Source organism: Hoplias malabaricus, chromosome 14, assembly GCF_029633855.1.
Source record: "Hoplias malabaricus isolate fHopMal1 chromosome 14, fHopMal1.hap1, whole genome shotgun sequence".
In the NCBI taxonomy this organism is placed as follows: Eukaryota; Metazoa; Chordata; class Actinopteri; order Characiformes; family Erythrinidae; genus Hoplias; species Hoplias malabaricus.
In genome coordinates, this window is record NC_089813.1 from 583,049 (window position 1) to 591,643 (window position 8,595).

Below are 8,595 nucleotides of genomic sequence, written 5' to 3' on the forward strand. Positions count from 1 at the left end.
GTGGCTGTATCTTTTAAGGTGGAACGGTGCGTGTGAGTAAGAAGCGACTGTATCTTTTAAGGTGGAGCGGTGTGTGTGAGTAAGAAGCGACTGTATTTTTTAAGGTGGAGCGGTGTGTGTGAGTAAGAAGCCACTGTATCTTTTAAGGTGGAGCGGTGTGTGTGAGTAAGAAGCGACTGTATTTTTTAAGGTGGAGCGGTGTGTGTGAGTAAGAAGCCACTGTATCTTTTAAGGTGGAGCAGTGTGTGTGAGTAAGAAGCCACTGTATTTTTTAAGGTGGAGCGCTGTGTGTGAGTAAGAAGTGACTGTATTTTTTAAGGTGGAGCGCTGTGTGTGAGTAAGAAGCGGCTGTATCTTTTAAGGTGGAGCGGTGTGTGTGAGTAAGAAGCGACTGTATCTTGTTGGTGTCTGAAGTGTAAATTGTCTGTAAGTGTTTATTCACTGTTTGAATTCCCACAGAAACTCATGTGTAACTCGAGCTGTTTAGTTTTGTAGCACTTTCCCTCTGTGTTTACTTTCATGCAGTTAGCGCTCTCCTGAATTTAGAGTCAGTTCCACCTTAAGTAATGTAACTGTAACAGCAAAAATAAGTCAGTGTTACCCCCCTATGGAGCAGGAATAGAGCAACACCCTCATCTCTGTCTATGCTTTTCCACCATCCAAACGCCTCCAGAGAGAGCAAGAGACCTGAGCCAGCTCAGACCGAGACATTAACTTGTTTCCCATGTACAGAGCCAGGGCTGTGTACAAACACTGGAGCTTTTACCAGCGGAAACAGAGTGGAGAGCAGCAAACAGCGAGGAATATTTCTCTGAATTTTATAAAAAGAAGGACTAAAAGCTTGAATCACCTTTAAAGAGACACTAGGTGTATTTAATATATTTGCTCCCGGGCTCCCCCTACAGTTGCAGAGTGTAATTCACTCTAGCCCTTTTCACACATGCACAGGTAACAGAACAGGCTTTACCTGGACTTTACCTGGCTCCTTGTGGAGAACCAGACAAACTCATATTTATTTAGAACTGCTCTGTTATAATCTGTGTGCCCATCATAAAAACGAAACCCTCAACATTAGATTAAAGCAACAGCGTAAACGACCCATAGACGCAGTGTGTGTGATTTAAAGCATCTCTCTGGGTGTGGGACATGGGGCCTATACCACCCCCTACTGCCCTCCCACTCTTCCTTCCTTCAGGGTCCTGATTACTCATCTGTGGTTGTTTGTCACGGCACACGCACCGCAGTGGACCGTCCTCGTGTCCCTGCCTTCAGCTCTTTCCAAAGTCTGTTTACAGAAATTCCTGGGGGCGCCAAGTCCCTTCATATCCCTCTCTGTGAGTGTGCGTTTTTCCACGCGATCCCTCCCTCAGGGTGTGTTATGGCTGATGTTGTGGGGCACAGTGAAGTCCAGACATCCACAGCTGTTTTTCTTTAGGATCTTTGTGTCTGGGGACCTCAACACACACACACACACACACACACACACACACACACACACCCTCGTCTTCTTTTCATGTGCCTCCAAGGTGCAGACCCTCGTCTCCTTTAATAAACACATCACAGACGAACAGCAGCCTGTCATTTCCTCCCTGTCATTTCTGCCTCTCTTTAATTGACCGCTCTGATGACCGCTCTCCGAGTCTGTGGACACGTACGCGCTTTAACAGAGGGTTCTCCAAGAGTTCCTCAGTAAAGGTGGTGGTTCTTCTAAGTGTAGAACTAGACACATGGTGAAATGGTTCTTCAGATTCATGGAGAATGTGGTGGATGTGGTTCTATCCACTCTCAGAAAGAACCCTCATACAATGGTTCTACAAGTGTCCTTCGGTTAAGAAAATGGTTCTACATAGAATCCTGGACACTCAGAGAACATGTTTCTCAATTAAAGGGTTCTTATTTTTGCTGTTAAAGCTACTTAAGATGGAAATATGTCCAAATTCAGGAGATATATAATGCATTAATGTGGACTCACTGTCAGGATTCTACCAGGTGCATTCTGATTGGCTCCTCGTACGTTCGTGTATAAGCCCTTCTGTGTATCGGTTTTTCCTGGCTCTGGTATTGGTCCAAAGTCAATTGCCTCCTTCTACACGTCAGGCCAAAATAGCAGACTTGTGATTGGTCCTTTTGTGTGTCACTCACATTTCTTTTCCTGCAGTAGGAGGCGGTAATGGCCACGTAAAATGAATAAAAACATACAGACTTACACTTCAGACACCAACAAGATACAGTCGCTTCTTACTCACACACACCGCTCCACCTTAAAAGATACAGTCGCTTCTTACTCACACACACCGCTCCACCTTAAAAGATACAGTCGCTTCTTACTCACACACACCGCTCCACCTTAAAAGATACAGCCACTTCTTACTCACACACACCGCTCCACCTTAAAAGATACAGTGGCTTCTTACTCACACACACCGCTCCACCTTAAAAGATACAGTGGCTTCTTACTCACACACACCGCTCCACCTTAAAAGATACAGTCGCTTCTTACTCACACACACCGCTCCACCTTAAAAGATACAGTGGCTTCTTACTCACACACACCGCTCCACCTTAAAAGATACAGTGGCTTCTTACTCACACACACCGCTCCACCTTAAAAGATACAGCCACTTCTTACTCACACACACCGCTCCACATTAAAAGATACAGCCACTTCTTACTCACACACACCGCTCCACCTTAAAAGATACAGTGGCTTCTTACTCACACACACCGCTCCACCTTAAAAGATACAGTGGCTTCTTACTCACACACACCGCTCCACCTTAAAAGATACAGTGGCTTCTTACTCACACACACCGCTCCACCTTAAAAGATACAGTCGCTTCTTACTCACACACACCGCTCCACCTTAAAAGATACAGTCGCTTCTTACTCACACACACCGCTCCACCTTAAAAGATACAGTCGCTTCTTACTCACACACACCGCTCCACCTTAAAAGATACAGTGGCTTCTTACTCACACACACCGCTCCACCTTAAAAGATACAGTCGCTTCTTACTCACACACACCGCTCCACCTTAAAAGATGAGGAGTTTCTGAACGTAAACAAATCAGAGAGAACTGCGGTTCCCCACAATCGTTGATATCTCCTTTAACTAAAAAACAATTGTGTAATTTAAACAGATGAGGCATTAAAGCTCTCAGTCCGTGTGTGTGTTCTTTCTGGTTCAGGTAGTTTGTTATTACAACAGTGTCAGGACTTCAGTACAGAGTCTGTGTTATTGTAATAGATCTGTAACGGTGTACATCTGACCAAGGCCACATTTGTGATCCTAGACTAAATAAAAGAGTATACGTCCTCGGGTCCTTTCATTTGTCTGCCGAGTTGAGTAGGGACTAAACCGTGGCATGTAAACCTTGCAGAGCGCTGAGTCGTCACTCTACGCCACGCAACGCAGACGACCAGCACCAACTCTCCATCTGTAAAATCTCCAGCTGCAGCAGAGATCACGTTTGTTTTTATCCGACTCACGACGGCAGCTCGTAAAATGACGCCGTGGTCTTTTGAAGAGGTTCAAACGCTCCTTGGATCGGTGGCCGACGAAAGAATCCAGCGAGAGCTGGACGCTGCAACAAGGAAGGAACAAACTCTACTGATCTGTCTGAACTGATGACGGAGCTGTGTTCAGTCCCAGACAACAACAACACGCCGATACACCATGAGTAAACACCGCTTAACGTTACCGCCGCCGTTGTTGTGGTTTCCAAAGACCACTGTTCCCCTTAGAGACGGGGTTAGAGACGACACTGATACATTTCATGGGGGAGCTGTGGGGAAAGAAAAACCAACCAGGGCCCAATCAGAGAGTAGAGACCAGAGGAGACCAGTCCAGTAGAGTAGAGACCATACAATAGAAAAGCACTCGTGTTTCACTCACTCCCGTGGAATCCGTTCACTCCTGTACAGTTTCCTTTGCGCTTGAATGGAAAATCCGGAGAAATAATTAGACTTCTGTGTGAGAGCCCGGAGGCTGGAGCCCCCCCACTCCCCCCCACCCCCCTGCTCCCATGAACCTCCTGCACAATGAAAACACATCACTGGCAGAAAGGAGACCTGCGAGACAGTGGGGGGCCAGGACTGGAGCTCAGTTCACCTTCACACAGGAGCCTAAACAAACAGCCCATGCTGGACACAGAGGACTCTGAACTGGATGTGGGTTTGGAGGACATCAGGAGAACGTGACCTAGAACCCACTGGGCCACCGGGAAGGGGGTATGTGTGAGTCCACAATGGGCATAACCAGGGCTGTCGATCTAAACATTAAAGGGTTAATCAAACAATTTTTCCTTTCTTAAGACCAAAGCTATTAATCATAAATATCCATTTTAAAAGTAAATAAAAGAATCAATGTAAGATCCACACAATGGAATTATATTTATATTTAGTGGTGTTTATTGATTGTAGTCACAGCAAAGAAGTTCAAATTCTGGTATTTCCTTGTATTTTTGGGAAGGAGATGAATATTTAGTGTTCTCCCTGTGTCTGTGTGGGTTTCCTCCGGGTGACTGTCTGTGAGGAGTGTGATGTGTTCTCTCTGTGTCTGCGTGGGTTTCCTCCGGGTGACTGTCTGTGAGGAGTGTGGTGTGTTCTCCCTGTGTCTGCGTGGGTTTCCTCCGGGTGACTGTCTGTGAGGAGTGTGATGTGTTCTCCTTGTGTCTGCGTGGGTTTCCTCCGGGTGACTGTCTGTGAGGAGTGTGATGTGTTCTCCCTGTGTCTGCGTGGGTTTCCTCCGGGTGACTGTCTGTGAGGAGTGTGGTGTGTTTTTGGGAAGGAGATGAATATTTAGTGTTCTCCCTGTGTCTGTGTGGGTTTCCTCCGGGTGACTGTCTGTGAGGAGTGTGGTGTGTTCTCCCTGTGTCTGCGTGGGTTTCCTCCGGGTGACTGTCTGTGAGGAGTGTGGTGTGTTCTCTCTGTGTCTGCGTGGGTTTCCTCCGGGTGACTGTCTGTGAGGAGTGTGGTGTGTTCTCTCTGTGTCTGCGTGGGTTTCCTCCGGGTGACTGTCTGTGAGGAGTGTGGTGTGTTCTCCCTGTGTCTGCGTGGGTTTCCTCCGGGTGACTGTCTGTGAGGAGTGTGGTGTGTTTTTGGGAAGGAGATGAATATTTAGTGTTCTCCCTGTGTCTGTGTGGGTTTCCTCCGGGTGACTGTCTGTGAGGAGTGTGGTGTGTTCTCCCTGTGTCTGCGTGGGTTTCCTCCGGGTGACTGTCTGTGAGGAGTGTGGTGTGTTTTTGGGAAGGAGATGAATATTTAGTGTTCTCCCTGTGTCTGTGTGGGTTTCCTCCGGGTGACTGTCTGTGAGGAGTGTGATGTGTTCTCTCTGTGTCTGCGTGGGTTTCCTCCGGGTGACTGTCTGTGAGGAGTGTGGTGTGTTCTCCCTGTGTCTGCGTGGGTTTCCTCCGGGTGACTGTCTGTGAGGAGTGTGATGTGTTCTCCTTGTGTCTGCGTGGGTTTCCTCCGGGTGACTGTCTGTGAGGAGTGTGATGTGTTCTCTCTGTGTCTGCGTGGGTTTCCTCCGGGTGACTGTCTGTGAGGAGTGTGGTGTGTTCTCCCTGTGTCTGCGTGGGTTTCCTCCGGGTGACTGTCTGTGAGGAGTGTGGTGTGTTCTCTCTGTTTCTGCGTGGGTTTCCTCCGAGTGACTGTCTGTGAGGAGTGTGGTGTGTTCTCCCTGTGTCTGTGTGGGTTTCCTCCGGGTGACTGTCTGTGAGGAGTGTGGTGTGTTCTCCCTGTGTCTGTGTGGGTTTCCTCTGGGTGACTGTCTGTGAGGAGTGTGGTGTGTTCTCTCTGTGTCTGCGTGGGTTTCCTCCGGGTGACCGTCTGTGAGGAGTGTGGTGTGTTCTCCCTCTGTCTGTGTGGGTTTCCTCCGGGTGACTGTCTGTGAGGAGTGTGGTGTGTTCTCCCTGTGTCTGTGTGGGTTTCCTCTGGGTGACTGTCTGTGAGGAGTGTGGTGTGTTCTCTCTGTGTCTGTGTGGGTTTCCTCCGGGTGACTGTCTGTGAGGAGTGTGGTGTGTTCTCTCTGTGTCTGCGTGGGTTTCCTCCGGGTGACCGTCTGTGAGGAGTGTGGTGTGTTCTCCCTGTGTCTGCGTGGGTTTCCTCCGGGTGACTGTCTGTGAGGAGTGTGGTGTGTTCTCCCTGTGTCTGCGTGGGTTTCCTCCGGGTGACTGTCTGTGAGGAGTGTGATGTGTTCTCTCTGTGTCTGCGTGGGTTTCCTCCGGGTGACTGTCTGTGAGGAGTGTGGTGTGTTCTCTCTGTGTCTGCGTGGGTTTCTGAACTGGATATGGGCAGCAGACAATGAATGAATGAATGTTTAGTTTGATGTTCATTAAAAACTATTTATTATAATTTATTATAACATCTCAGTGTAGTTTTGATTGGTTGTGAATTAGAGTCTAATTAGAGTCAGAGTTTCAGGGAGAGATTCAGAATATTGAGTGGAGAAAACTATGGCTCACGGCTCAACGATGGAGGAGTTATGTGAGTTAGGAGATGAAACAGGAGCTCTCTCTGTGTGTGTGTGTGTTTGTGTGTGTGTGTGTGTGTGTGTGTGTGTGTGAGAGAGAGAGAGAGAGGGAGGGAGGAAGTGTAAAAGAGGGAGAGTTATGATATTTAATACATATTTCAACATAAATAAAGTGTAATGTACCTTCTGAAGAGTAGTGACTCTGTGTACGGCACTAGACTCAGGAGGACATTACAATGATTAATGATTAATTAACCTTTAAAGAAACGCTTTAAATTCCTGTGTAAATAAACCTCATCTCTGCTGGCGCCCCCTGGTGCCCCCCGTTTGTGCCCAGGTGGGTGTGTTATCTGGGAAGGGTCAGTAAAGCTGGTGAGACCCTGGGTGTACGTGTCTGTGGGGCGCACTGTTGGGATCTGAGTGGAGGCGAAGGGCCTGTGTGAGAGAGGGAACTGAGCTCTGTTTATTCCACGCATTCCATAGGATCCCAAACAAAAACTAAAGAGAGGATCTGGCCACGAAATTTTCCCCAAAACTGCCACATGGAAACCATTGGCAAATACCTTCCGCTTCTCGGAGGCAAACGGCCGTCTGATTTAAATAAAGAAAAGCAGTTCCAGACCCAACGGCCTGCGCAGACGCTCCTTTCTTCTCTGGAATAACAGATAATATCCGTCAGTGAGGATTCGGGATGAGGACGAGGGAGAGCGGCGCTCCGGCGCAGGAAAGAGCTCTTCAGGAATTCCTGAGAACCACAAAGTATGAGGCCAGCGTTTTTCTCGGAGGCGCAGCAGAGACTCGGCTCCAGAGCTGCACATTCAGCAACAACAGGATCCCCTTTCCTCTTGAACCGTCTCCTCCACTGGGGAGGCTTTACCCCGTGCTGGAACATTGCTGTGAGGATCTGATGGTGTCAGGGTCTGATGGAGGATCTGACAGTGGTGCTGTTGGTCTTTACGCCCCTCTGGCTGACTCTCAGTGCTGGGGATGCCAGCTCATGTGCAGCTGCTCCAGAGTGGAACACTTCAAACAGGAAGGAACAGAAGTGAGGGCGGGGGCTGATGTTGGAGGACTCCGTCAGAAGCGTGTGGTGGTGTCTGGATCAGACACAGCAGTGCTGCTGGAGTTGGACGATTGAGAGAGAGAGAGGCCTAGGATCCAGTCTGTGTTCACATTATCAGGCTGAAACCACTCAAATCTGATTTTATTTGACTTAATGTGACACAGCCCCTAGTACACTAGTGTGTGTGTGTGTGTGTGTGTGTGTGTGTGTGTGTGTGTGTGTTCACTGCCACTGAGGGGTTAAATGTGGAGGACACATCTCATTGTACATTGTACAGTGTTAAACAACATTTTGACAAATAAGTGCACATTTACATTATTTTTACGTAATTTGATCTGAAGTCTCCTGCAGACACTGTTCACACAGCACTCAGTTGTTCTGTGTGTTCTCCCTGTGTCTGCGTGGGTTTCCTCCGGGTGACTGTCTGTGAGGAGTGTGGTGTGTTCTCTCTGTGTCTGCGTGGGTTTCCTCCGGGTGACTGTCTGTGAGGAGTGTGGTGTGTTCTCTCTGTGTCTGCGTGGGTTTCCTCCAGGTGACTGTCTGTGAGGAGTGTGGTGTGTTCTCTCTGTGTCTGCGTGGGTTTCCTCTGGGTGACTGTCTGTGAGGAGTGTGGTGTGTTCTCTCTGTGTCTGCGTGGGTTTCCTCCAGGTGACTGTCTGTGAGGAGTGTGGTGTGTTCTCTCTGTGTCTGCGTGGGTTTCCTCCGGGTGACTGTCTGTGAGGAGTGTGGTGTGTTCTCTCTGTGTCTGCGTGGGTTTCCTCCGGGTGACTGTCTGTGAGGAGTGTGGTGTGTTCTCTCTGTGTCTGCGTGGGTTTCCTCCGGGTGACTGTGAGGAGTGTGGTGTGTTCTCCCTGTGTCTGCGTGGGTTTCCTCCGGGTGACTGTCTGTGAGGAGTGTGGTGTGTTCTCCCTGTGTCTGCGTGGGTTTCCTCCGGGTGACTGTCTGTGAGGAGTGTGGTGTGTTCTCCCTGTGTCTGCGTGGGTTTCCTCCGGGTGACTGTCTGTGAGGAGTGTGGTGTGTTCTCCTTGCGTCTGTGTTTCCTCCCATGCTCCAAAATCA